Here is a 25,953-nt window from a genome sequence, read left to right on the forward strand (position 1 = left end):
ATAAGAACCCAGAGTAAATGGACTGTAAGCCAAGAAGAAAAACCTTACTTACCTAGAATTACAGTTCATAAAAGGTATCTATATGATTCACAGGCTTTTATCTTTCCCTGTCGAAGTAGGAGTCTCAAGGTATCCTTTAACAAGCAATAGGAAAGGAAAAGGTCTGCATAGGCTTGTCAGTGACACATTAATATCATGCTAGCCTCATTCGGAAAGGCCCAAACAACAATCACAGCACTGAGAGGGCAGTAGAGTCCACTCATCTTAGAAGTCCTCCTACCTGGAGATTTTAGTATGAATGTAAAGATGTGATGATATTTTTACCCACTGCTGCTATTTACTATGTATTATAATATGATGTGTTATGATTTTAATGTATTGTATCTTATAAGGTTTTTTAAACCGAATAAAGATTGAAACAAAATACGAAAAAAAAAATGCTTTCAAATCCCAGAACAGGGACTCTAACTTCGAAATTTTTTGTAATTAAAATGAATATGCAACTAGAGCCCCTCATGGATGAAATTCACCCTCCATTGGCTAAAAGCCTATACTTAAAGTTCCGGTATAGCATCTTGCTATTAAAAGAAAGAACAACTAGCTGGAACTGTAATAAGGGGTTGACCGGGGCCGCTGGCTCGGATATATGCGAGTTCTGTGAGATGGGGATGAAAGAGGATGAGTCTCATGTTCTATTCATATGCCCAGCATACCTTAAATTAAGGAAAAAATGGCTTAAGCCAATCTGTAATAGGTTAGGCCTTAGACAAATTAAGGTTGGACTCAGAATATTCAAAGGAGATACTGCACAACCGATTGTGTTTAGCCTAAGTCGCTTTCTCCTATGTGTAGCCTTGATCAGGAGGAAGAAAAATCAAAAAACCTAAATGTAATGGGCTACTTTACCATGTTATTGACTCATTTATTAGTTAATATAGTGCTGCCTGCTTTACCGCTATGGTGTATACCATTTTTTTTTTTAACAAAAACAGACGTCTAATTTATTATTTTACTATTATGTATATTTATTCAGTGTTCTCTATAGAAGAGGGACCGACCAGGATCTAGCCAACCCCAATGTAGATGGTTTTTTGCGTATTTTGTACAAATGAGATGTGATGATATTTTTACCCACTGCTGCTATTTACTATGTATTATAATATGATGTGTTATGATTTTAATGTATTGTATCTTATAAGGTTTTTTAAACCGAATAAAGATTGAAATGAAATGAAATACGAATGTAAAGATAAATTGAATATAGTGACCCCATTTTGTGGGGCAAACAGATGCATGTTTATTCATGACCAAAGTAAATACTGGAGAACTACAGTAATGGAGAAGTAATTTTTCTTTTCCAGCCTTGGGTCTTTCATACATTTTTTATGCTGGTATCAATATAGCAAGTAGTATAAATGACAAAATTTTTAGATGCAGAAGATTAAGGGAAACTGTAGCAACCCCCAATTCTGCCCCTACTGACTATGGGCAGTAGTATCCAGTCAATAATCTAGCTTGGCAGTGTCTGACAGTGGTATTGGCACGTCAAAGTATGTTTATGCTGCCACGCTCCTCATAGAATGCACTTTCACTACACCTCAAAAGTTTAACCCAGCCTTGCATCAGAAAATGGAAAAAGCTGCAGCTGCCCAGATGAATAGTGCAAACATAACCAGCAGCTGATCAGACTTTCCTTAAGTCTTTTGCTCAGTAAAAATGGAGGCACCTGCACATATCCACAGAATGTACAGCTCTGAGCTGTGCCTTACAGACTTTGAAATGCAGTTATGACATCTTGTTCCTTCAAATGAAAATCCGACAACAATTTAGGGATGAACAGACAATTGGTTTGTAAAGGTATCTCCTGCCTGTGGAACCAGAGTAACGGCATTGATGTTAAATACTTCCATTTTGCTCCCTCTTGGCCAGTGTTATAGCTAGTAGGAAGGATTAGTTACTTACCTGTAATCCTAGTTCTCTTCCAGGGGTATCCTCATCAAAGTCATAAGCATTAGAATATTCCCGCCTATGCGCGGGACCCCGGAAACACTATATTATATGTGCCCCACATATACATATACATATATATATATAAATAATATATATATATATATATATAAACAAGCAATAGCAGCCAAATCACATTAGAGCTGAAATATGCTGTGAAGAATTTCCACCATACATGTATAATAAGCATTAGAAACATGAGAAACAACACCAAAGATTGTTTAGAATTGTTTTAATGCTCAGAAAACAGTAGAAATTCTCATAACTCACTGGAAGCATAGGAAGCTCCCAGGCTGCATTGCAAACACACAGTCTAAAAAGACTGAAAAGCTAACCTGTAGCTGAATAGCAATAAACTGACACCGTGCCTTTAAGGCACTCATGACCCCCAGTATCCCATCATGCCCCAGGGGTGACAGTTGGGTCAGTTGTTCTTTTCGGAGACTGAAAACAAACCCAATAACTAATAGGTTAACAATATCTCCGTATGAAAGAGTATCCTTTGCTCGGGGAGGCGGGAGGGTTGCTTATGACTTTGATGAGGATACCCCTGGAAGAGAACTAGGATTACAGGTAAGTAACTAATCCTTCTCTTCCAGGGGATCCTCATCAATAGTCATAAGCATTAGAATAGAATAGCAAGCCTCTCCTCATCCCTGCGGGCAAAGGAATGATAAGACAGAAATCTCATCAATAAGCTGGAGTAGACTATAGACTACCCAAACAGATTCCTCAAGGAGGCTTGCCCTACTTGAGTATCGGTCCTGGAATCAGATTCGAGGCAGTAATGCCTCGTAAAGGTATGCACTGATTTCCAGGTTGCCGCCTTGCATATTTCTGACATGGGAACGTCATGCAAGAAAGCCACTGTAGCCGCCTTCCCTCTAGTGGAATGCGCTTTAGGAGACATCAACAAAGGTTTTCCTGCCAGTTGATAGGCCAACTTAATGCAAGAGACAATCCACCTGGAAATAGACCTCTTTGCTGCTGGAAAGCCAGTTCTCATTGAGCCATAGTTTACAAACAGTTGGTCCGTTTTCCTAACCCCTTTAGTCTTTTCCAAATAAAACTTAAGCACTCTTTTAAGATCTAAGGAGTGAAGTGACCGCTCAGCCGGGGTCGAAGGATTTGGAAAAAAGGAAGGGAGGGAAATAGACTGATTTATATGAAAATCAGAGATGACCTTAGGTAAGAATGACGGGTGAGCCCTTAGGACTACTCTATTATGGTGGAAGACAGTGTAAGGTTCCTTTGCACAGAGCGCTTGTATCTCACTGACTCTGCGTGCATTGGTGATTGCCACCAAAAAAGCTGCCTTCCAAGAGAGATGTTGTAAGGAAGCCTTGTGGATGGGCTCAAAAGGTGGAGACATTAACCTTGATAGAACTAGGTTTAATTCCCACGGAGGAGAAGGATTTCGTACAGGGGGGATACACTTTCTTCAATCCCTGGAGGAAATCCTTGACCACCGGAACCTGAAAAAAAGACACCTGGTCAGGTGACTTCCTGTAAGCCACAATAGCTGACAAATGCACTCTTATGGAAGCGTACTTTAAACCAGCTGTTGTGAGGGAAAGGAGGTATGGTAAGATGACGTCCTCCTGCCCCTTAATCGGATCCAAATGATGATCCCTACACCACAAGTAAAACCTTTTCCACTTGAAGGCATAGGATGCTCTCGTGGACGGCCTCTTAGCCTCCTTCAAAATGTTCATGCATTCTGGAGGCAGGTTCAAATGTCCGTATTGCAGGACCTCAGGAACCATGCTGTTAGGTTCAATGATGGGAGGTTGGGATGCATTATCCTCCCGTTCATCTTGCTCAACAGGTCCGGTCTGCAAGGGAGTCATTTGTGTGGACACACAGACAGATGTAGAAGGTCCGGATACCACCACTGCTGAGGCCAGTCTGGAGCAATCAGGATCATTTCCATGTTCGTCCTGAGGAGCTTGGAAACCACTCTCGGAATCAGAGCCAGGGGAGGAAACGCGTATGCGAACATCCCTGCCCAATCCAACAGAAGAGCGTTCCCCTGCGTCCCTGGCCTGTGGAACCTGGACGCAAAGGCGTGGCACTTGGTGTTTTCGTCGTCTGCAAACAAGTCTATGGATGGACGTCCCTAGCAACGAAAAAGCTCTTCTACTACTTCGTCGCTTAGCACCCAGTCTGGCTGATCTTCGAAGTGCCTGCTGAGTGCGTCTGCTTTGACGTTAAACTCGCCCTGAAGATGTACCGCCACTACTGTGAGACCTCGGGCAAGAAGCCAATGCCATATCGCCTGAGCCTCTCGAGACAGTGGGCGAGATTTTGTGCCTCCTTGCTTGTTCAGATAGAACATGGTTGTCGTATTGTCCGTCTGAACCAGGACTGAGTTGGATGTGATCGCTGGCAGGAAAGCTTTGAGAGCCAGGAATACCGCTCTGAGCTCCAGCATGTTGATGTGGTATGTCTGCTCCTGCGCAGACCACCGGCCTTGAATCTGAAGCGGACCCATGTGTGCTCCCCAGCCTTGCAGGGAGGCATCTGTCACTATAGATTGGGACGGAATGGGCTGGTGAAACGGCACTCCCACCATCACATTGTGTCTCCGAGTCCACCATCTGATGGACTGTGTTGTCTCCTGGGAAAGATGGATTAGGTCCTCCCAACGTCCTGTCGCCTGGTCCCACTGATCCTCCAGAGCCTGTTGTAGAGGACGCATTCTCAGCCTGGCGTTTGGGATGAGAAAGATGCAGGACGCCATGGAACCCAGTAGAGACGCTACTTGTCGTGCTGTTGGAGGCAGAGACTCAAGCAGAGAACCACCTTTCAGGTTCATGGAAGAAAGTCTCTCCTCCGAAGGAAACGCTTTTCCCACACTTGTGTCCAGAACGGAGCCTAGGTAGTGGATGGATTGCGTAGGCCGCAGGACTGACTTCTCCAGGTTCACATGGAGGCCGAGCCTGTGAAGCTGGTGCAGGCACAGATGCAGATCTTGCGTTACACGTACCGGAGATGGACCCTTTAGGAGCCAGTCGTCCAGATATGGGTAAATGAAGAGACCCTTCTTGTGAAGAAAAGCCGCCACCACTGCCATGCATTTGGTGAAGACTCGTGGTGCGGACTTGAGACCGAAGGGTAACACCTTGTACTGGTAATGTTTGTTTCCCACAAAAAACCTTAGGTACTTGCGATGTTGTTGCGCAATCGGGATGTGAAAGTACGCATCTTGTAGATCCACCGAACACATCCAATCTCCGGCTTGCAGATGAGGACATATTTGGTGAAGCGCCAACATGCGGAACTTTTCCTTGACGATAACCTTGTTTAGTAGTCGTAGGTCGAGTATGGGTCTGAACTTGTCCTGATCTTTTTTGGGGACCAGGAAATATCTGGAGTAAACTCCTTTTCCTCTTAGAGCGAGAGGAACTTCCTCTATCGCTCTTTTTTGCAGCAGGATTTTTACCTCTCGTCGGAGCAAGCTTAGTTGGTGAGGGCAAGAGCTCTTCGGAGGGACGCTCTTTGGAAGAGCACGGAAACGTATCCTGTATCCATTGCACAGTATATTCAGCACCCACTGATCTCTTGTGATGCTGACCCACTCTGCCAGGTGTTGTGAAGCACTTCCTCCCACCGGAGTGGGCAACGGCGTCAGAGGAAGCCACTGTTCAGGCCTTTCCTCCTCTCGTGTTGTTGGAGGACTGTTGGTGACCTCCCCTTCCTCTGCTGGGCTTGCCACGAAACTGGGGTTTCCCTTGAGTTTTGTTTTGGGACCACTGAGGGGTTTGAACCCTCTGTTGAGCCCCTCTCCCCCTGTTGGTCTTGAAGCGGCGCTTGAATTCCTTTTTCTTCTCCAAGCCCACCGCCTTCACCGTGTCCAGCTCAGTTTTCATTCGGGTCATCTCTTCGTCCGCATGTTCACCGAAGAGAGCGGAACCCGAAAAGGGAAGATTTAGAATCAGATGCTGAGCATCCGGTTTTAGACCTGTAAGGCGCAACCAGGCCGATCTGGCACAAACTCCATGGGAATAAGAATGAGCCGAAAGCACCGCCCCATCCGCGGCCGTGCTTATCATCTGGTTTGCCACCAGACATCCCTCCGTAACAGTTTCTTCAAAGTCCTGCTGGTCCTCTTTCGGTAGCTTGGCTTTGAATCTTTCCATTGAGTCCCATAAGGCTCTGTCATACCGACCCAGGAGTGCAGCTGCACTGGCGACCTTAAGAGTGGAAGCAGCAGAGTTGCAAACCTTCCGACCCCAGGAGTCTTGGGTTTTGCTGTCCTGATAAGGCGGGACTGAAGACGAACCAGCAACCGCATGTGTCTTCCTCGCCGCTGCCACGATGACAGAGTCCGCTGGAGGGTCAGATTTCACAAACACCGGGTCAGAAGCCGCCGGTTTGTACTTCTGCATGCGTGCCGGGACTGCTCTGATTTCTGCTGGGGTTAGGAAAACCTCCTTGACAGGGTCCATAATCCCCGGAACCAAAGGCAGCAGAGGTCTGGAGATGGCCTTCTTGTGCAAGGTTTCAAAAATGACTGTCGTCGTTACTTGAGGGACAGACATTTCGATGTTCAGTTTAAGCGCACCTCTCTGCAGCACATCCAGATACGTGCCAATATCATCCACTGGGGAGGACCTGGACGTTGGACTGTCCGTTAAAGTCGGGGAGTAGTCCCTCTTGGACGGTCTGGTAGAAGAAGTTGAGGAAGTAGACGGAGTACGCCTATGTCTATGGTGAGTACTAAGTCTTCGCTCCCGCGACCTCCTTGAACGCTCCTCCCGTCTAGGGGAGTGAGATCTGACCCGATCTCTTGTCCGATGTTCCCTTCTAGGAGATCGGGATGCCCTGGGAGATCTGGCTGGCGATCGCACGGGAGATCTGCCCCGAGGAGATAGAGACCTTTTCCGACCTTCCAGTCTAGGTTCCCTTGTAGGAGATCGAGACCTTCTCCGACGTTCCAGTCTAGGTTCCCTTGTAGGAGAACGGGATCTTCTTGGCGCTTTGGAGGGTAGCGTCACAGGGGATGTACGCCTGGGAGGGCTACGCTTGTACATCTCCTCCACCAGGTCTTGGAGAGGAGACCTGTGGTCCGGGCTGGCATACTCCTGCATACGCTTGGTAGGCCCAGCGTCTCGCCAATGGTCCAAGGATCTGTACCATCTAGGTGACAGCCTGATGCGCCCCGCCGAAGGATCTGGGCGACGCTCAGGAGTTCTGTGTATAGGGCTTCTGGACCTCGAATGCTCAGTAGAGGAGCCAGAGGATCGATAAGATGAATGGTGAGAAGCAGATTCTGTCACCATGATCGTATCCGAGTGTCTCGACGTCGAGCGTTCTTTTCTCGCAGTCGACCGCCTTCGAGGAGTTGGAGGATCAAACAATCTCGACCTCGAATGTCCATGAGAGGTTCTGTACTCTCTCGACGTCGAGCGGCGATGAGCAGCCGTCGACGGAGCCCTCTGCTTCGACGTCGAACTGCGGTGTCCGGCAGCCGACGGGGACCTCAGCCTCGACGCAGAACGACGATGTCCTGTCAGCGACGGAAGCTTCTCTCTCGACGTCGAACGACCTCGTCCTGTCGTCGACGGAGCTTTCTGCCTCGACGTCGAACGGCGATGGCCAGCCGTCGACGGAGATCGCTGCCTCGACGTCGAATGCCTGTGCGACGACGGCAGAGGGGTATTGGGCACCCTCGACGCCGAGCGCTGCTGCTGCACTGACGGAGACAGCGTCCTCGACGCCGATCGTTGAGTCGCTGTCGACGGCGGAGGGGTCACACCTAGACGCTGGTCGTCGCCTGGTTGACGACGGCGAAGTGACCTCCCTCGACGCCGACCGTCGCCCGGTTGACGACGGCGGAGGGGATGTTGACGACGGAGCTGGTTCTTTCGACGTTGTCGACGTACCTGGTCTTCTTCTCGACGGCGAGCCCGCCGTCGACGGTAGTTTCGAAGAGGAAAACTCCACCTGTGGATCTTTTCTAAGCGCTGAGCTCGACGCTGAAGTTGAAGGGTGTGAAGACTTCTTTTTTGAAGAGGCATGAGTCTTCTTGGAGCCCTTCTTAACTGGAGATCTCCCTCTCGAAGCTCTGTGAGCCAGGCCATAAATTCGAATTCTCTCCCTGTCCTTGAGAGTCCTTCCTGACAGGTTGTCACAATGAGGACAGGTGCCTGGATCATGATTTTCAGGCAGGCAAAGGATACAGACGTCGTGGCTGTCTGACTTGGCCTTCTTGTTGCCACAAGAAGGGCATTTATCAAAGAGTGAAGGCATTTTCAGAGGAAAATGCTCACCAAACTGCTGAAAACAAGCAGTATCTTACTTGACTAGATGTAAGACGTCGAAGTAAGAGCAAAAGTTGTCAAAAAGAAGCAATTTGTCTGTCAAAAACCAGAAAAATAGTGGAGCTGTGTAACCAGGGTCCTTCACTGAAGGAGCCGGAAAGAACAACTGACCCAACTGTCACCCCTGGGGCATGATGGGATATTGGGGGTCATGAGTGCCTTAAAGGCACGGTGTCAGTTTATTGCTACAGGTTAGCTTTTCAGTCTTTTTAGACTGTTTGCAATGCAGCCTGGGAGCTTCCTATGCTTCCAGTGAGTTATGAGAATTTCTACTGTTTTCTGAGCATTAAAACAATTTCTAAACAATCTTTGGTGTTGTTTCTCATGTTTCTAATGCTTATTATACATGTATGGTGGAAATTCTTCACAGCATATTTCAGCTCTAATGTGATATGTCTGCTATTGCTTGTTTTTATATATATTTTATATATATATATATATATATATATATATATATATATATATATATATATATATGTATCTGTATATGTGGGGCACATATAATATAGTGTTTCCGGGGTCCCGCGGATAGGCGGGAATATTCTAATGCTTATGACTTTGATGAAGGGTTGGAACTTTACTCCTTGCAATGGCAGTTGTGAAACTTCATCCACAGTTGGGAGAAAAGTGGCTGGAGGATAAGTGAACTTGCAAACACTTTCGGATTCGCATGAGCAAATCTACTCATGCATATTTGCTCATGCTAAAATGCAGTTCACAAAAATTTTCTAGGATTACTATTTCTTGGCCTACTTATGTTGATTTTTGAGAATTCACGAAAGTTGCATATCTGTACTTCATGCAAGGACATATACATTGGGTGCACTTTTGAGACATTCTTTAATAATTGGTTTGAGAAAGTGCCATCTTTCTTGCATGGTATGCCCCCACTTTTTGCTGAATTGCTGATGTGCTTTGACTGAGTGTGCCCTGGGCTCCTGCCAATCAGGTGCCCAGGGCCTATGTTCCATCCCTAAAACTGTATTGAAGCTAAAACCCAATTATCCTCTCTGGCCACGACAGCCCCTGGTAGATGGTACCAAGGGTACCCAGGGCATTGTGACCAGGGAAGACCCCTAAGGGCTTGTGCCACCCTTAGGGGCCCTGCACCCTGACACCCACTCACTGCCTTTGCAGGCGGAGTGTCCTGGTGCAGAACTAAACAAAGAGTCGACATGGCACACATCCCTGTATGCCATGCCCACAACCCCACTGCCCGGGCATACATCAGTCAACCCCTCTAGCTGGGTGCCCTAGGCCAGTGTTGTGGGCACAGGTGCATGAGCCCTGTGCCCATACAGAACCCAGGGCCATTCCTGGGCACTGTAAGTGCAGTGATGCCATTAAGAGTATATGGTGGTGGGAGGTTGTCATTACATACTCCACAGCACCATAATGGCTACACTCTATACTGACAAGTTTGATATCAAATTTCTCAGCACATTAAACCACACTGATGCCAGTGTGAGATTTAATGTAAAATGCAATAAAGAGGGCATCTTAGAGATGCCCCCTGAAACCTAACCTACAATCCACATCTTGTCTGAGAGGCTGCCTAGGCTGCCACACAGCAGACATGTTGCTGGACCCCTGGGTAGAGAGTCCCCCGCTCTCTTGGGCCTGCAACAATGCACATCCTGGGCGAGGTGCTGGGTCTCCTCCCCCAGGATGGGCAGAGGGAAGCTTCAAAGGCATGCCGCCTTTGTGAGCTTCTTCAGGCCACTTGCTGTACTCAAACTGACCCCCACCAGTTCTGACCCCCACTCTGGCAGGAAGACTGGCGGGAAACCCTATGTCAAGAAAGGGAGTATGCCAACCTGTGCCAACTCCACCCCTCGGGTGGAGGAGGCGAGGTGAAGCACGACTCCGGGCTACCACCATCTTGAGGATGGGGAGCCCTTCCCACTCACAGCTAGGCTCCTGCCCCCCTCCCACAGGTGAGGAGCAGGTTAGGGGATGTACCCACTCCAGAACAGGGACCTATTGGTCCCTGCCCTCACCCTACTGGTAACGCCCCTAAAGTTAGTATTTAGGGGAACCCTGAACCTTCCTTCCTCAGATCCAGATACGAAAACAAGAAAGATGATCAAGAAGACGACCCGCTGTGCAGCTGCTAACAAAAGGACGACACCAACTGACTTGGCTCCAGCCCTACAGGCCTGTTGATCCTTGAACCTGCTCCTGCTAAATCCCGAAGACTCCTGCGAGCAGAAACATTGAAACCCATGGAGGATCTGCCTGCCTTGACCCTCTGAAAGACTGGGACTCCCATGAGCAGTGGTTCTGCTCCAACAGCAATACCCCTGGTGCCAGCCAGGAACCGCAACTCCATCACACTCTGCACCCGCCAAGCCAGGCCCGTGCCTAAGTGACCCAAGACCACAAGGACGCTCCCCAGCGACTGGGACCCAGAGGTCCAGTGCGCAAAGACCCTCCTCGACGAATCAGCCAACGCCTTAAGCCTCACAACCAGGGACCCCTCAAACCGCGACCAGCTGAGAGTAAGATTTACTGACGTCAAAAGACACCCCTGCACCCGGCGCCCCACGGCCCAACTCCTGGGTGCCTACCTATCCTCCAAGACCACTACTTACCTCTTGAAGTGTTGGTCACCCCTGAAGAATCTCCATCCCCAAGCCTGCAGCCTTTTTCCACTTTCCAAGATCTCCATTGATTAACATTGAGCGCCCGACGGCTCAAAATCACCCTGCACCAAGCCGCCAGAGTGCCCCTGGCAGTTCAACATTAGCCCTATTCTACTTCCCCACTTGCCCTGAGCAAGTGACCAGGACCCCAGCTCCCACAGTCGTGTGGCCTGCTAGCCAGCAGCCACCAACCGAAGGCCCCCTGCCTCTCATTGGATAACATTGGGCCTAACTACTTCTGCACCAGACTGCCACTGTGCCGCTGAGGGTGCACCAACTGTACCTACCTGACCAAGGGAGACCCTTGAGTCTAAGCCCAGAACCTTAACTCTGCCAGTCGAGTACTTACCTAAAAGCTGATCACTCACTTTTCTTCCATAGGCTAACATTGACTGGTTTCTCTCAGAAATTCTTCTAAGTGTAGAGTTTTGGTACTTTAAAATATTCACCTAAAATCAGCCGAACCACGAATTCCAATTTACTCGCCTGTTATCAGGAGAGACCTCAGTACTGCATCTTTTAGCCCAGCACAAACCCTGAAAAGTTATTTTTACCGTACTTACCAGTAACCTGAATTTCCTTCCAAAGGAAACCATTGACTGTTTTTCTTTGAAATTTCTTCTGTGTCGATTTTTGCAAACTACAAATATGCTTTAAAAACCGTACCAACTACAAAAACGTAATTACTTACCTGTCTTAGATAGATGTCCCAGTGCTGAACTTAGAGTCCAGTACAGGATTACAAAAGTAACGTGAACATACTTTACCTGCAAATTGAATTTCCTTCCATAGGATAACATTGGTAACTTCAACTGAAAAAGTTTCCAAGAATCAACTTTTAAAATACAATAATATTCCTTAAAAATAACTACTGTAACCAAAACGCTTTTACTTAACTGTTTACAGGACGTGTCCCCTGACAATCTAGGATCCAGTCTTGTGGTTAGAAAAGTAATATACAAAGTAATTAACCGCATTTAACTAACAAGCATTTACAATGCAATGGTCTCGGCATTGTTAAAGTTAGAGCTATTGGCATTGCTCATGACATTATTTTTATGTTTTGGTTTTTAAAACATAAATAAATGGCATTGTCATTTACAATGCCAATAGCTTAATCGCTCGCAAATGCAAGACCTATTGCATTTGCACCCACACACACAGCCACACACACGCGCACACACGCGCACACACACATAGAGCCACACACACACAGACGCGCACACAAACATAGAGCCACCCACACAGAGTCATTCACACAGAGCCACACACACACACAGAGCCACCCACCCACACACACAAACACAGAGCCACACACACATAGAGGCACCCACACATAGAGGCACCCACACATAGAGGCACCCACACATAGAGCCACACACACAGCCACCTACACACACAGAGCCACACACACAGCCACCCACACACACAGCCACACACACAGCCACCCACACACACAGCCACCCACACCCACACACACAGCCATCTACACCCACACACACAGCCACCTACACCCACACACACAGCCACCTACACCCACACACACAGCCACCTACACCCACACACACAGCCACCCACACCCACACACACAGCCACCCACACACACAGCCACCTACACCCACACACACAGCCACCTACACCCACACACACAGCCACCTACACCCACACACACAGAGCCACCCACACACACAGAGCCACCCACACACACAGAGCCACCCACACACACAGAGACACCCACACACACAGAGAGCCACACACACACAGAGAGCCACACACACACACACACACACACACACACAGAGAGCCACCCACACACACAGAGCCACCCACACACACAGAGCCACCCACACACACAGAGCCACCCACACACACAGAGCCACCCACACACACAGAGCCACCCACACACACAGAGCCACCCACACACACAAAGCCACCCACACACACAAAGCCACCCACACACACAAAGCCACCTACAAAAAAAAGCTACACATACAGCCACACACACAGAGCCATATTATTCGCACATCCAAAGAAGAAAATTCAGTTCTGGAGCGATGGTTAGAGATAGTGAAAGCAAGCTTTTGTTCTGTCCATGACAACTCACCGCAGGCAACAGTACTTTTTTTTAACTGGAAAACAGGTTTGTATGAAATTTTGTAGACTCACAGTATCAAGTATTTTACTTTTACAAGGTGCTCAGCATCTTGTCTTGTGATAGATGTACTAGCGAATAAATGTGTGTTAAAATGTCTAATGGCAGCAGTTTACATATGGAGGTTTCGGCCACACATCGTCATTGCAGCAGCGCTTGGTTACCTCTCACACCCTCGACCATTAGGTTTTGCAGCCACGTGTCTGCACGCGCTGTGTAAGAACAAAGGATGAAGGAACGTCCCTGCAGCCACGCCTCTGCTCGGATGACTCCCAGAGCATAACAGGCAGATCACATCTGACCCACTAAAAATGCATTTATTATTGGGCAGTGTAGTTTCAAACTTTTGTGGATTTAATGCATTTGTCTCACCAAATGTTGGGGACATTTACGCCAGAAGAGGCTAGAAATGTCTGGGGGGGTGAGGGGCTGGTTAGGTCGGAGCGGAGGGTTTAGGCTGCCAGCTGTGTTGCTGAGATGAAAATGACTCCTGTTAAGCTTGCCTTGGCCCCTCCAGTCTTTTCCTCTACTTGCTCCCCACCCCCCAATCTCGTTATAAGGATTCCTGTTCTTTTCTGCGCCTACTACTGCACCAGACAATTTCCCTGTTTAGTAAAGTTTAACTGATTATCAAAATGCTGCCCTTTGCTGGGGACACAGGGGGAACAGGGCGCGAGCCAGTGTCCGCCTGGGATTTTTGGCCCGGTGGAACAATCCACTCGGCGCGTGGGGTACAGGTAGGCTATAAGTATGGGTGTTTTTGTCAGGAGGGCATCTGTGTAGGTATTTAGCCTTTCGTTCTCTGTGACGATAAGCATTCATTTTAGTCAGGAGATATCGTCACCTTTGCAGGGAATTTATCGCTCGTACGAAATTATGGCGGAAGGTGAAGCAGTGCTTGACGCGCTGCGAGTATTGTGTGCTGCGGGCCGTGAAGACTTGCTACGGCCTGGGGTGTCTGCTGCGGTCGTGACAGGCGCGCTGAGGCCAAAAAGGAAGGTGGCAAGATGATTTATTGAGGCGTGGCGGCATGCTTACCACCACATGGCCATGCCCCGCTGCCGTCTGTCAGGATCGGAGGTGAAGCGGCGTGTAAACGGAGCCGTGGGCGCTCTTACAGGAGGAGCAGCAGTGGGAGGTTTCCACTGCCGTGATGTCCCGCGTGTGGGCTGGGCTTGGAGCAGAACCTCACCGAGGGGTGGGACATCCTCTTGGGCACACTTTGATTTGTGTCTACAGAGAGGGAGGTACGAGAGCAGGGTTTTGGAAAGGAATAAGAGCGTTTCACTGCTTTTGCCTGCAGAGTATTTTAAATTAGTACAGGCAAAGGGAAACTAGTACAGGAGCCCCTGCGTGGCGCGCGGCCGGGAAGAAGGCAAGACAGAGTTTCCTGTAAAGTTTCACTCTATACACACTGTACCTTATTTTGGTCCAGTATATATTTCTCCAATTGGGCCCCCAAATAGGTCTGGCATTAACCATGACCTTTTGTGTTTATTAAAATTCTGTCTCTCTCTCGCTCTATCGGCTGGATCCACTGTGAGTGGCAGCATTCTGCTCTTTCAGAAGAAGCATATCGGCACACAACGTAGTTTTGTTCACAGCCAGGAACTACTTTGGCGAGGAGTGTTTTTTGAGGCCAAAGACAATTTATGCTTTTGCCAATGTTTGTTATAATGCTGAGGGCCCGGCAGCTCCCACACCAATAAGGTTTTACAAAAACCATGCCAAAACTAGTCACAATGACAAAACCAAAACGCTGACCATCAATTTCAGATATGTTGGCTTTGCCAATGCTTGTTTATTTTTATGTTTCCCACAATCCTATTGAAACTAGTTACACTGATTTTCTTTTATAAATATCTTTGGGAAATGCTAGCATACATCATCACATTTTACTAAATGATGTTGCATAGAAATGGTACTTAAAAGTTTACAGCAGTTTAACCAAATAGTTTTTTTTCCTACTTTTTTTGGTGAGTATTTTATTTTGAAAGCAAAGACTCCTCATGCTTGCTTTCAAGCATCTGCAAATTTTTGCAAATAATCAGAGCATTCTGGGAGCATTATACATAGCCGCATATTGCTAAACCTTGAAAGAAATATGCTACTTACCAGTATGCATCTGTTCTTGGCATGTAGGCCTGCTGACATCATATCTGTGCATAGATCGCCGCCTAGTGTTGGGTCCGGATGATTGCACATTGTTGTCCTGGAAGAGTCTTCGAAGTATCGCGAGATAGGTGGCTCCTCCCTTGGACTACAGTGCACATGGGCATCCTCTCCATCCTTAGATTGTTTTTCGCCATTGTGGCAGAGATGGAGTATAGTACAGTAAGAGATGGCCATGCAAAGAGTGAATGCTAGTGGATGTAACTGTGAACCCCGGTTAAAGTTAACTCGAGCCTCAGCATCACAAAATGGATGCTGCCACCACAGACACAAGTCTGACCCCCTGCAGCTGGGAGTCTTTCCAGCGAGGGGAGCTTGGACAAAGGGTTTCCTGTCAGGGGCGGTGCTAGCACCATCCCAGACAGGGTTTTGTGTATCCTGGGTAGGCAGGGCTTTACAGGAAGGTGACTGCAAGTGGCACCCCGGTGCTCACTATGCATAGGCCGGCTAGAACCAGTTCCAGGGGCACACCAGCCCCTGAGCTGGGGAAAGTCCGGCATGGGAGAAAGGTGTAACCACCCCCCTTCCTGGTCCCACCCATGGGCAGGACCTAGTCGCGTGCCAGCCCCTTTTCCTAGTATAAAGATAGGAGCGGGCCCCCTTCCAAATTAGATCATCTTTGAATCCTGAAACTACTTTCTACGAAAGGAACTCTCGACTTCTTCTCAAGATTTCTCCCTAGTGACTAAGGAGTAGTCACCCTGCACCCGCAGACACCATCCAAGAACACTGCGGTTTACTGCACGTCCTTCCTCCGGAATCCGACTGACCAGCACGACGAGACCCGGCTTCCCTGGCACCTCTGACCTCTACCCACATCGTCAGCTCAGCTGAGATCCGTGGGTGCGACGAGACCTCGAGGGACCGGCCATCTTCAAGACTGCACGACTCTTGCCCAGCACGACCGCCGAGGGATCCTCGAGTGAGTGCTTTGGGGTCCGAGAAGCCCCAACCCTGAGCAGCTCCAGCACTGAAGTTCAGCCTCCCAGCCTCCACGAGATCTGCGTGGGGCCCTTCTGCTCTTTGCTGCTCACCGCGTTGTCTGGCTACTAGCCCGCTGGCTTGTGGCCTTCCCGACGACGACATCAACATTACTGGTCTGGTTGCTCCAGACTGGCCCTTGCTCCCCTCCAACAGAGGAGCACCCCGGACCCTCCTGGTCCACTTTAGACGCCATTTTGAGTCCACCGCGTGGGCTTGCATTTGCCAAGACTTGTTGCCCCAATCCTGAGTCCAGCGACGTCGACAGCAGATACCATCGTGGGACAGCTCGCACCTCCATCCTGGTCGCCGACAACGCCTCCTGGTCCGTGAGACTGCAGAGCCCAGCGTCGCCCACTCACCTGGTCCAGGTGACTCCATCCGGTGCCATCCTGGTGCCCATCTAATCACTGGCTAGTGATTCAGAACTTGGTCCCCTCTGCTTACAGGTGTCTTCCATCTTTGATCCAGGCTTGGATCCATCCGAAACTCTTCACTGGTCGCCTGCCAGCAACAACTTCTTTCAGGCTCCATAGACTGCAACGAGGATTCCCGACGTCTTTCTAGACCTATGCAGCCGCAGCCCCTGGGCTAGGTAACATCGGCATTTCGGTGCCCCAGCATAGCCTCACTATCCAAGGGTCCAGATCCTTTTTAGTTTCAGCTCTACCTAGTCGGATTCGTCCGATAACACTAACTTTGTCATTTCTAGCAACCATAGACTTTGTTCCGCATCCCGCGTGAGAGTGCACACTCTGCACCCGATTCCCCCTAGGCCTCCTGCTAGTAATCTGAAGGTTCAGTAGTCCAGTCCTAGCGATCCCAAAGCCTATTAGTATAGTACTTACCTGCTAGTAATTTCGCATTCCACTTTTAGAGTATATGGTTTTTCGTGCCCCTCGGGCATTTGTGTAAATTGTGCAACTTAAAGTATTGTCGTAAGAGTTTTGTTGTGTGCTTAGAACCCTGTCCTCAAAGAGTACAGGGCTGTTGTGATCTAAATAAATACACTGTTTATTTTCATAACACTTGTGTGGTGTCCTTTCACTTGGTGTTCAAGGGGTATATGTGATGGTATAACAGCTGGCTTAACACGCCCTCTAGAGTTTAGCCCGAAGACTGCTCGTATCCATGCTACTAGGATAGCTGGTCTATAAGGTTGACTTACAACCAATCATCAATGAGGGTTGTTTGGACTGATATATAATGTTCACTATTCTAGTGAGCACTTTGTATCAGGCCAACTTCTCACATAATGTACCGGTTATTTTACTAAAAAGCCCATTCAATTATATGTACTGTATTTCCAAAGCATTGCATTTCGCAGTAAGAGTACTGTAAATCAAAAGAAATTGCATATAAAATTACAATCCAAACTGTGTTGCAACTGTATATTCACTGCAAATTATTTATCAGTTACCTGTGCCAAGCGTGCTTGGTTCTAGAAAATAAAATAACGAAAATAATTTTTATACGAAAACAATTGGTCTGAAGTTCAGTCAGTGTGTGAATTCATTTGCTGACAGTGTGTACAACAAATGCTTACCACTGCGCTCTGATAAAGCCTTACTGCTCGACCACACTACCCCAAATAGAGAGTGAGGTGTTATCTACTTTACCTCTGCCTACATTTTGGGTTCCACTGCAGTCTGTGCACACTATACCTCAGTTTGGTAAAGTGTATACAGAGGCAGCTTTCTACACGGTCCCCTCAAGACTCATGAGTTCACAGTTCAAACCTATTCACACCATTTTCTTTCAAAACTTTTCCTGGAAAGCTTGCTGCTATAACGTAGGAAGCTGGCTCAGTATATACTATAAGAGAGTAAGGTATAGTGTGTACAGAATCCAGGGGATCCCCAGAGGTATAGCAGAGGCTACATTAGATAATTACTAAGAGATCTCTTTGTGGTAGCGTGGCCAAGCAGTTTGGCTTATCGGGAGGATGTGTTAAGCAATATATTCACTCAATGTAGACTGAAGGCACACACTCTGACAGAATCCAGACCAATTTGGCAAGTATGAAAAAAGGTATACTTCTATTTTATTTCAGAACCAAGCAGGTAGGTAAAATATACTTTTAAATGCAAAACTTTACAAGGAAATGCAGTAGTGAATGGAACTGCAATCATTACAGGTTCGTATTTGCTTTTAAAACAGTTTAAAATACATAGAAATTACTCTTGCATTACTTTTGAATTACCTCAACTACTCGGGTGATATGCCTAGATATCATACCCAGGATCCTACAATACAAAGGTAATTAAGACACTTTTAGGTTTAGAGAAAGTTACTTTGGTTTTCAAACAAAAAGACAGTTTTTGGAACAAAAATCGTAAAATTGGTTCTCACGAGGAAAAGGTGGTCATCGGTTTGCAGGTAAGTAAACCACCTGCAAGAGAAACTTTTGGGGGGTAGAACCAAGGTTCACCAAGGTTCAGTTGGGCACTCAAATTGCACCACCACCAGCACTATGGCGGACGGGTGCAGGGGCCCAATGTAAGCAAATGGGGCTAAGGAGGCCCTTGGTCAAGGGCTGCTTACATGCAGGCCACTTAGGTGTGGGAGCAAATCTCCTGGGCTTAGGATCAGCACTTTAGTGGCCAAATAGCAGCACAGGAGATGCACCACCAGCGTCATGGAGGCAGCTGGATGGAGAGTGCCAAGAAGACGTCAGGAGCCATGTGGTTTGCAATGGAGATCTCTAGTTTAAAGAAAAGGTTGCAGGCTCGGGTAAGGAGATTTCCTGAAGGTGACCAACAGTAGAGAGGTAAGTTGAGTTCTTGGGGGATGCCTGGACACCGTCAGTTGGGCCACCAAAGGCCATGGGGAGTCAGGTGCAGGGGCCATGGGGTGCCAGGTGCCAGGTCAGAATCGCTGTGGAGACCTTCTCGTGGTGTTGGACCACTCAAACTCTGGCCGTGGGCATCTTGTGCAGAACAGCAGAGCTGACTGGATTCGGGTTCTGTGTTGGAGTCCTTGTTGAGCAAATCCGGTGCTCATAGGAGACAATCTTTCAGGTGACTGCAGGGCAGGTCCTTCTTGTTCTGGGGTGCTCCTTGACACGCCAGTGTTTTGCTGTGAGCTGGTCGGAGTCGGCCAGGCTGGTAGGGCTGGGGCCAGAGCAGTGGTGACCTCTTCTTCCTGGTTCAGATCAGCTCTTCGGTACTTCTTTCTTCCTCGAATCTGAGGAGGCAAGGATCAGGGTTGACCCTAAGGAATATGCTACTTACCAGTATGCATCTATTCTTGGCATGTAGGGCTGCTGACATTCATATCTGTGCATAGATCGCCGCCTAGTGTTGGGTCCGGATGATTGCACATTGTTGTCCTGGAAGAGTCTTCGAAGTATCACGAGATATTTGGCTCCTCTCCTGGACTACAGTGCGCATGGGCATCCTCTCCATCTTCAGATTGTTTTTCGCCATTGTGGCAGAGATGGAGTGTAATACAGTAAGTGATGACCATGCCTCAAAATGATTCTGAATGCTGCAGCTGCGACAGGCACCGGGGAGGAGGGCGGGCGATATGAAAGTCAGCAGCCCTACATGCCAAGAACAGATGCATACTGGTAAGTAGCATATTCCGTTCGAGGCATGTGGGCTGCTGAATTCATATCTGTGCATAGAATGAATGGCAGTTACCTCCTTAGCGGTGGTTGCCCGTGCCAGCTGCAGCAGTCTGGAAAAGAGTTTTGAGAACAGCCTGTCCTACAGCAGCTTGCTGTTTGGAGTGTACATCTACGCAGTAGTGTTTGGTAAATGTATGTATGGTGGTCCATGTGGCTGCTTTACATATATCCTCTAGAGGAATGTTACCCAGGAAAGCCATGGAAGCCCCTAACTTTTGTGTGGAATGCACTTGTGGGGGAACTGTTAACATGCGTTTAGCCTTTTGATAACTTATCTTTATGCACTTAACAATCCATCTGGCTATACCGGATTTGGAAATGGGGTTGCCTTTGTGTTATGGAGAGAAGGCAACAAACAGTTGCTTAGTTTTCCTGAAATCTTTTGTCCTGTCAATGTAATACAGGAGAGCTCTTAACTTCTAAAGTGTGCAGTGCTCGTTCTGCCACTGAATCTGGATTTGGGAAGAAAACGGGCAGTTCTATGGTTTGGTTAATGTGGAACTGCGACACCACCTTAGGCATGAATTTAGGGTTGGTACGCAGCACTACCCTATTAGCATGAATCTGTATGAAAGGCTCCTCAATAGTTAGGGCTTGAAGCTCACTAACTCTTCTTAGTGATGTGATTGCTACTAGAAAGGCCATTTTCCATGTCAGAAACAGTATCTCACAAGAGTGAAGAGGTTCAAAGGGTGGTCCCATTAATCTGGTGAGAACTTCGTTCAGATTCCAGACAGGTGAAGGAAGGTGTCTGGGAGGAATCACTCTTTTGAGACCCTCCATAAAGGCTTTAATGGCTGGCACCCTAAAAAGAGAAAGATGCTGTCTGTTTTGAAGATAAGCTGCCATTGCAGCCAAATGTATCCTGATGGAACTATATGCCAGATTGCATCTGTATAGATGCAATAAATAACAGATAATATTTTGCGTGGACGCATCCAGCAGATTTATATCATTATTGGAACAGTAAATTACAAATCGCTTCAATTTGGCCGCATAGTATGCCCTGGTCGTAGGTCTTCTTGCCTCCTTGATGATGTTCATACAGTCAGGGGGCAAGTTGAGATAGCCAAACTATGACTTCAGGAGCCATATTGCAAGGCTCAACTGTTGTGGATCTGGGTGCTGAATGTCTTCATGGCTCTGAGTGAGGAGACTGGGAGTGAGGCGCAGTCGTTGGTGAGGCACCACTGAAAGTTCTAGGAACGTGGTGTACCACGCCTGCCTTGCCCACCTTGGAGCAACCACGATGAGCGTCATGGAGTGTTGTCGCAGTTTACGTGCCACTAGCGGGATGAGCGGTGCTGGAGGAAAAGCATACGCAAATCTGCCTGACCAGTTCATCCATATCGCATTGCCCAGAGACTGCGGGTGTGGGAACCTGGTGGCGAAGGTTTGGCATTTTGAAATGTCCTTTGTGGCGAATAGGTCTATCTCTGGATGACCCCACTGCTAGAAATATGGTTGTAGCACCGAGGGGTGTATCTCCCACTCGTGCATCTGAGGGTTGTGCCTGCTGAGCAAGTCCCCCATCTGGTTGTCCTTGCCTGGGAGATGTTCCGCCATGAGGAACAGGTTTCTCTGGATAGCCCACTTCCACATGCTCTGGGCTAGATGAGACAATTGTGGAGAGTGTGTGCCTCCCTGCTTCTGGATGTAATACATGGCAGTCATGTTGTCCGTCCGGATCAGCACGACTTTGTTGCACAAATGCAATTTGAATGCCTTCATTGCCATCAGCTCCAACAGGTTGATATGCATCTTTTGCTGCTGCGTCGTCCATAGTCCCTGCACGGTATAATGGAGGACATGCGCTCCCCAGCCCTGGAGAGATGCGTCCGTTGTCCGCACTATTTGTGGGACAGGCTCTTGGAACGGTCGTCCCCTGCAAAGGTTTTGTGTGTTCCACCAATGCAGAGAGTTGTATGCACGACCGGTCACCAACACTAGGTCTTTTAGATGTCCATGAGCCTGGTTCCACTGTCGTGCTAAGCACTCTTGAAGGGGACGCATGTGTAGCCTCACGTACGGGACTATGAAGATGCAGGAGGCCATCATACCTATCAGCTGCATAAATACCTGCGCTGGAGTGAGTGTTGGGGCCTGAATTTCTGAATCAGCAATTGCATGCTGTTGACTCTGGCAGAGTTTGGCTGCGCTGTTGCTGTCAGAGTGTTTATTGTCGCACCTAGGTACTGCTGCACATGTGCGGGTTGAAGGTGTGATTTTGGGTAATTTTGTGAAAATCATAGACTGTGTAGGAGGTGAATTGTGCGGGACATGTGGCTGGCACATTGTTGGGCTGACTTTGCTTGGACAAGCCAGTCGTCCAGATAAGGATAGACATGGATGTGTGGTCTCCGAAGGTGCGCAGCCACTGTCGCCAAGCACTTGGTGAACACCCTGGGGGCAGTAGTGACCCCGAAAGGCAGGACCTTGAACTGGTAATGCTGGTTGTTTATGGTGAACCTGAGATATTTCCTGTGTCCTGGGTGAATGGGGATGTGGAAATATGCGTCCTTTAGGTCTAGGGTTGCTAGGAAGTCCCCCTGACTGAGCAATGGTAGAACTTGCTGTAAAGTCAGCATGTGAAAATGTTCTGACAAGATGTACTGGTTCAGGGGTCTGAGGTCTAGAATGGGCCGGAGAGACCCGTCCTTTGGGATTAAGAAGTACAGTGAGTACACCCCTGTACCTTGCTGTTCTAAAGGCACGAGTTCTATGGCCCCTTTTTGCAACATGCAGATTACTTCTTGCTGCAATAAGTGCATGTGCTCTGCGGACATAGGGCGGTGCCTTGGGGGTATGTTGGATGGAGTGGAGGTTAGTTCCAGATAATGGCCGTATTGGATAAGTTGTCTCTCCCACCTGTCTGTGGTAATGCCTTCCCAGACTGGCAGGAACTGCTAAAGTCTTCCCCCGACTGGTGTTATATGGTCTGGGGGCATTATTATTTCCACGTCCTCTGCCTTTGGTGCTGTTCCCACAGTATCCAACCCTATTGTTCTTGTTATAGGTGGCCTGCGTGCTCCCTTTGTTGTATTGGGCTTGCTGTGATGCTTGACCTCTAGAGGCTCCCCAGTTACCAGAGCGACGAAAGGAACCACCCCTGAACTGTTGCGACTGCAGAGCCCCCATGGATTTTGCTGTCTCAGTGTCTACATCAGAACCAAAGAGAAAGTCAGGGTTCACCGGCTGATTGAGTAAAGTTGTTTGGATCTCTGGCTTAAAACCAGAGATGCGGAGCCAGGCATGCCGTCTGAGCATTACACTCGTGTTGATGGCCCTAGCTGCTGGGTCTGCTGCATCGACCGCACATTTGATGGATGCATTGGAAATCAACTTTCCCTCCTGTATCAGCATTTGAGCTCCCTCCTTATAAGCATCAGGCAGGTGTTGTAGTAGCTGCTCTAACATGTCGTAGTGAGCCCTATCATATCTGGCTAATAGGGCCTGTGTATTTGAGATCCTACAAATAATAGCCGCTTGAGCAGCAACTCGTTTGCCAAAAGCTTCTAAGATTTTGGATTCTTTGTCCGGAGGAGGAGCATCACCACTTGTTTGAGAGTTCGCTCTCTTGCGAGCATTAGCCACCACTAGGGAGTCCAATGGGAGCTGGCCCTTGATGTACGTAGGGTCCACAGGCGCAGGCCGGTATTTCCTTTCAATCCTTGGGTTTACAACCCTTGCCCTTGTGGTCTCCTTGAAAATGTCAGTAGCGTGTTTAGGACACCCTTTAGCATAGGCGATGTCTTAACTGATCTTTCCGAAGTTGAGAAAGTATCAAACAAAAAGTCTTCCTCCACTGGGTCAGCGTGCATTTCCACGTCATGGTTATTGGGCACCCTTTCAATCAATGTGTTAAACGCAGCAGTATCTTTAGTAGGCAAGGTCTTGACGGTATAGGACTGAGTGTCAGGCGTGGTGTGTGGCTCACCAGGGTCAATCCAGGGTTGAGGTTCCTCCTGATCTGTGTCAGCAGGATAAGTGAATTCGTCCTCATTGTATCCCTCCCCCACATCCTCATTGGTGCGTGTGGGAGAATAGGTATAGTCTTGTCCATAGGACTCCACAGGTTCAAAAAGAACAGGTGAGGTGCAGAATCCCTTTTCCTTTTGAGAGGGATTTTGTATGACTCCAAAAGATTGTCTGGAACAATCTTCTGTTTGTAAATGGTCAGTTTGCCAGAATCCGAGTCGATGAACAGCTTTGACTGATTGTCATAGGAGGGCGCTTGGAACACCACATCCTCCTCAATGGACTGAGTCTTCTAGACTACCGACACCTTTTTGGACGTGTCGGTGCTCTTCTGTGGCTCAAACGCTTTGGGCCGAGCGGTCGGGGGCAGTCCGTATTTAATTGGCGTAAGCATTGGAGACGAACCGACCTTCGAGGGTGGCGCTGTCTTCGATCCGACCGACTTCGTCTGATCACTACCTTGCTTGCAGCCTTGCGTCGACTCGAGCTCTCGGTGCGTAGCAGGCACACTCTTCTGCTTCGACACGACATGCTCTTTTGGATCAGGTTTGCCCTTCGACTCGAAGGCCTTGCTTAATATTGGCTTGGAGGCTGTAAGCTTCGGATCGATAGTCTTTTTAGCCTCGAGTCCTTTGCCAGTGTCGCCATGTTTGGACGTAGACGGCGTCAAAGCGACGTGCTTGACTGTAGAGACAGGCTTCAGCGCCCCGCTCTTCAGGCCGACGCCCCCTTGTGACCCCGAGGGGTCGATGACACTCTTAGATTTGATCTGAGCCGACGAATCCGAGGCCGTCGATCTGCGTACTGTCTTTAGCAGTTTCGGTTTCGATTTTGCATCTGTCGGTTTCGATTTCGCCACTGAGATTGGTTGATCGACCGATGGCTCCTTAGAAGTATTCTTAGCCGGGCCTTGACGCGGGGCTATAGAATGTGGATTAAGATCTTGGCTAAGGCCTTCCGGCGATGCCTTGACCTGAGCCGTAGAGAGTACAGTGTCAGTATTGGGCCCGCGACTGCGGGTGGGCCTTGCTCATCGCTCAAGTCGTCATCAACGGCTCCGATGGCCTCTGCGTCCTCTCCTACCTCGAAGACGTCTTCCTCATGGAAGTAGTCTTCCTCGTCCACATCGTAGTTAGAGTCGTGCTCCGACGCAGGGTCCGACTGCTGGTCAGGATCCTCTTCTTCGACGCCCTCATCGTCATCAGCCTCGAAGATGTTCTCCGGGTCGGGCGCCGTTCCCTGCGCCGACTGTCATGCGGCGCGTCGAAGCCGAAGCATCTTCTTTGACTGGAACAGGCCATACAGCTGGCCTCGTCGTGGTCCGGAGCTAGGCATTTATTGCACACTGGGTGCACATCAATGTGAGGGTATTTGGAGTTGCAGACGGGGCATCTCTTGAACGGGCTCCGTTACATCGTCGATCGTTGTTGGGGCCTTCGGTGTTGAAAAGTCAAACGCCTTCGACGTCCTGTTCGAAGAACTGGATCAAGTACTAGGCACCGAACGAGAGAATACAGACGCCCCGAAGGCCTTGCTAAAAGAATTTATATCGATTCCGAACTTGAGTCAAGAAAGTACATCCGATCCCAATGGCGAAAAAAAACAATCTGAAGATGGAGAGGATGCCCATGCACACTGTAGTCCAGGGAAGGAGCCACATATCACATGATACTTCGAAGATTCTTCCAGGACAACAATGTGCAATCATCCGGACCCAACACTAGGCGGCGATCTATGCACAGATATGAATTCAGCAGCCCACATGCCTCGAACATATTGCATTTAGGAGAGTTGCAAGGGTGTGCTGGTCGGGAGCAATGGGTCACTTACTTAGAGTGAGTTAATACTCTTTTCCGAAGGCATCACCGGCAGCCATCCTTAGCCTGGTCCTACCTGGAGCCTCCTTTTATCAGATAATTCCTTTACTGTGCATGCCTATTCAACTACATATTTGGAACACTATCTTATATCTAGCGCTTGTTCCAGTTTCTTTGTTGAATCTCTTCCATCGCAAGAGGCTTTCCAGAATATGATATTACTGATTTTAACATTTAGCAGGAC

At 48.4% G+C, this 25,953-nt stretch overlaps 1 protein-coding gene across 2 annotated transcripts in view; it reads right to left on the bottom strand.

Moving 5' to 3' along the window:
* Positions 1–25,953, bottom strand: part of TNPO3 (transportin 3) — a 1,270,791-nt gene that overhangs the window by 794,653 nt on the left and 450,185 nt on the right. The gene's annotated exons all lie outside the window — the stretch shown is intronic.

The sequence above is a fragment of the Lissotriton vulgaris genome, chromosome 1_1 (assembly GCF_964263255.1).
Source record: "Lissotriton vulgaris chromosome 1_1, aLisVul1.2, whole genome shotgun sequence".
NCBI classification, from domain to species: Eukaryota; Metazoa; Chordata; class Amphibia; order Caudata; family Salamandridae; genus Lissotriton; species Lissotriton vulgaris.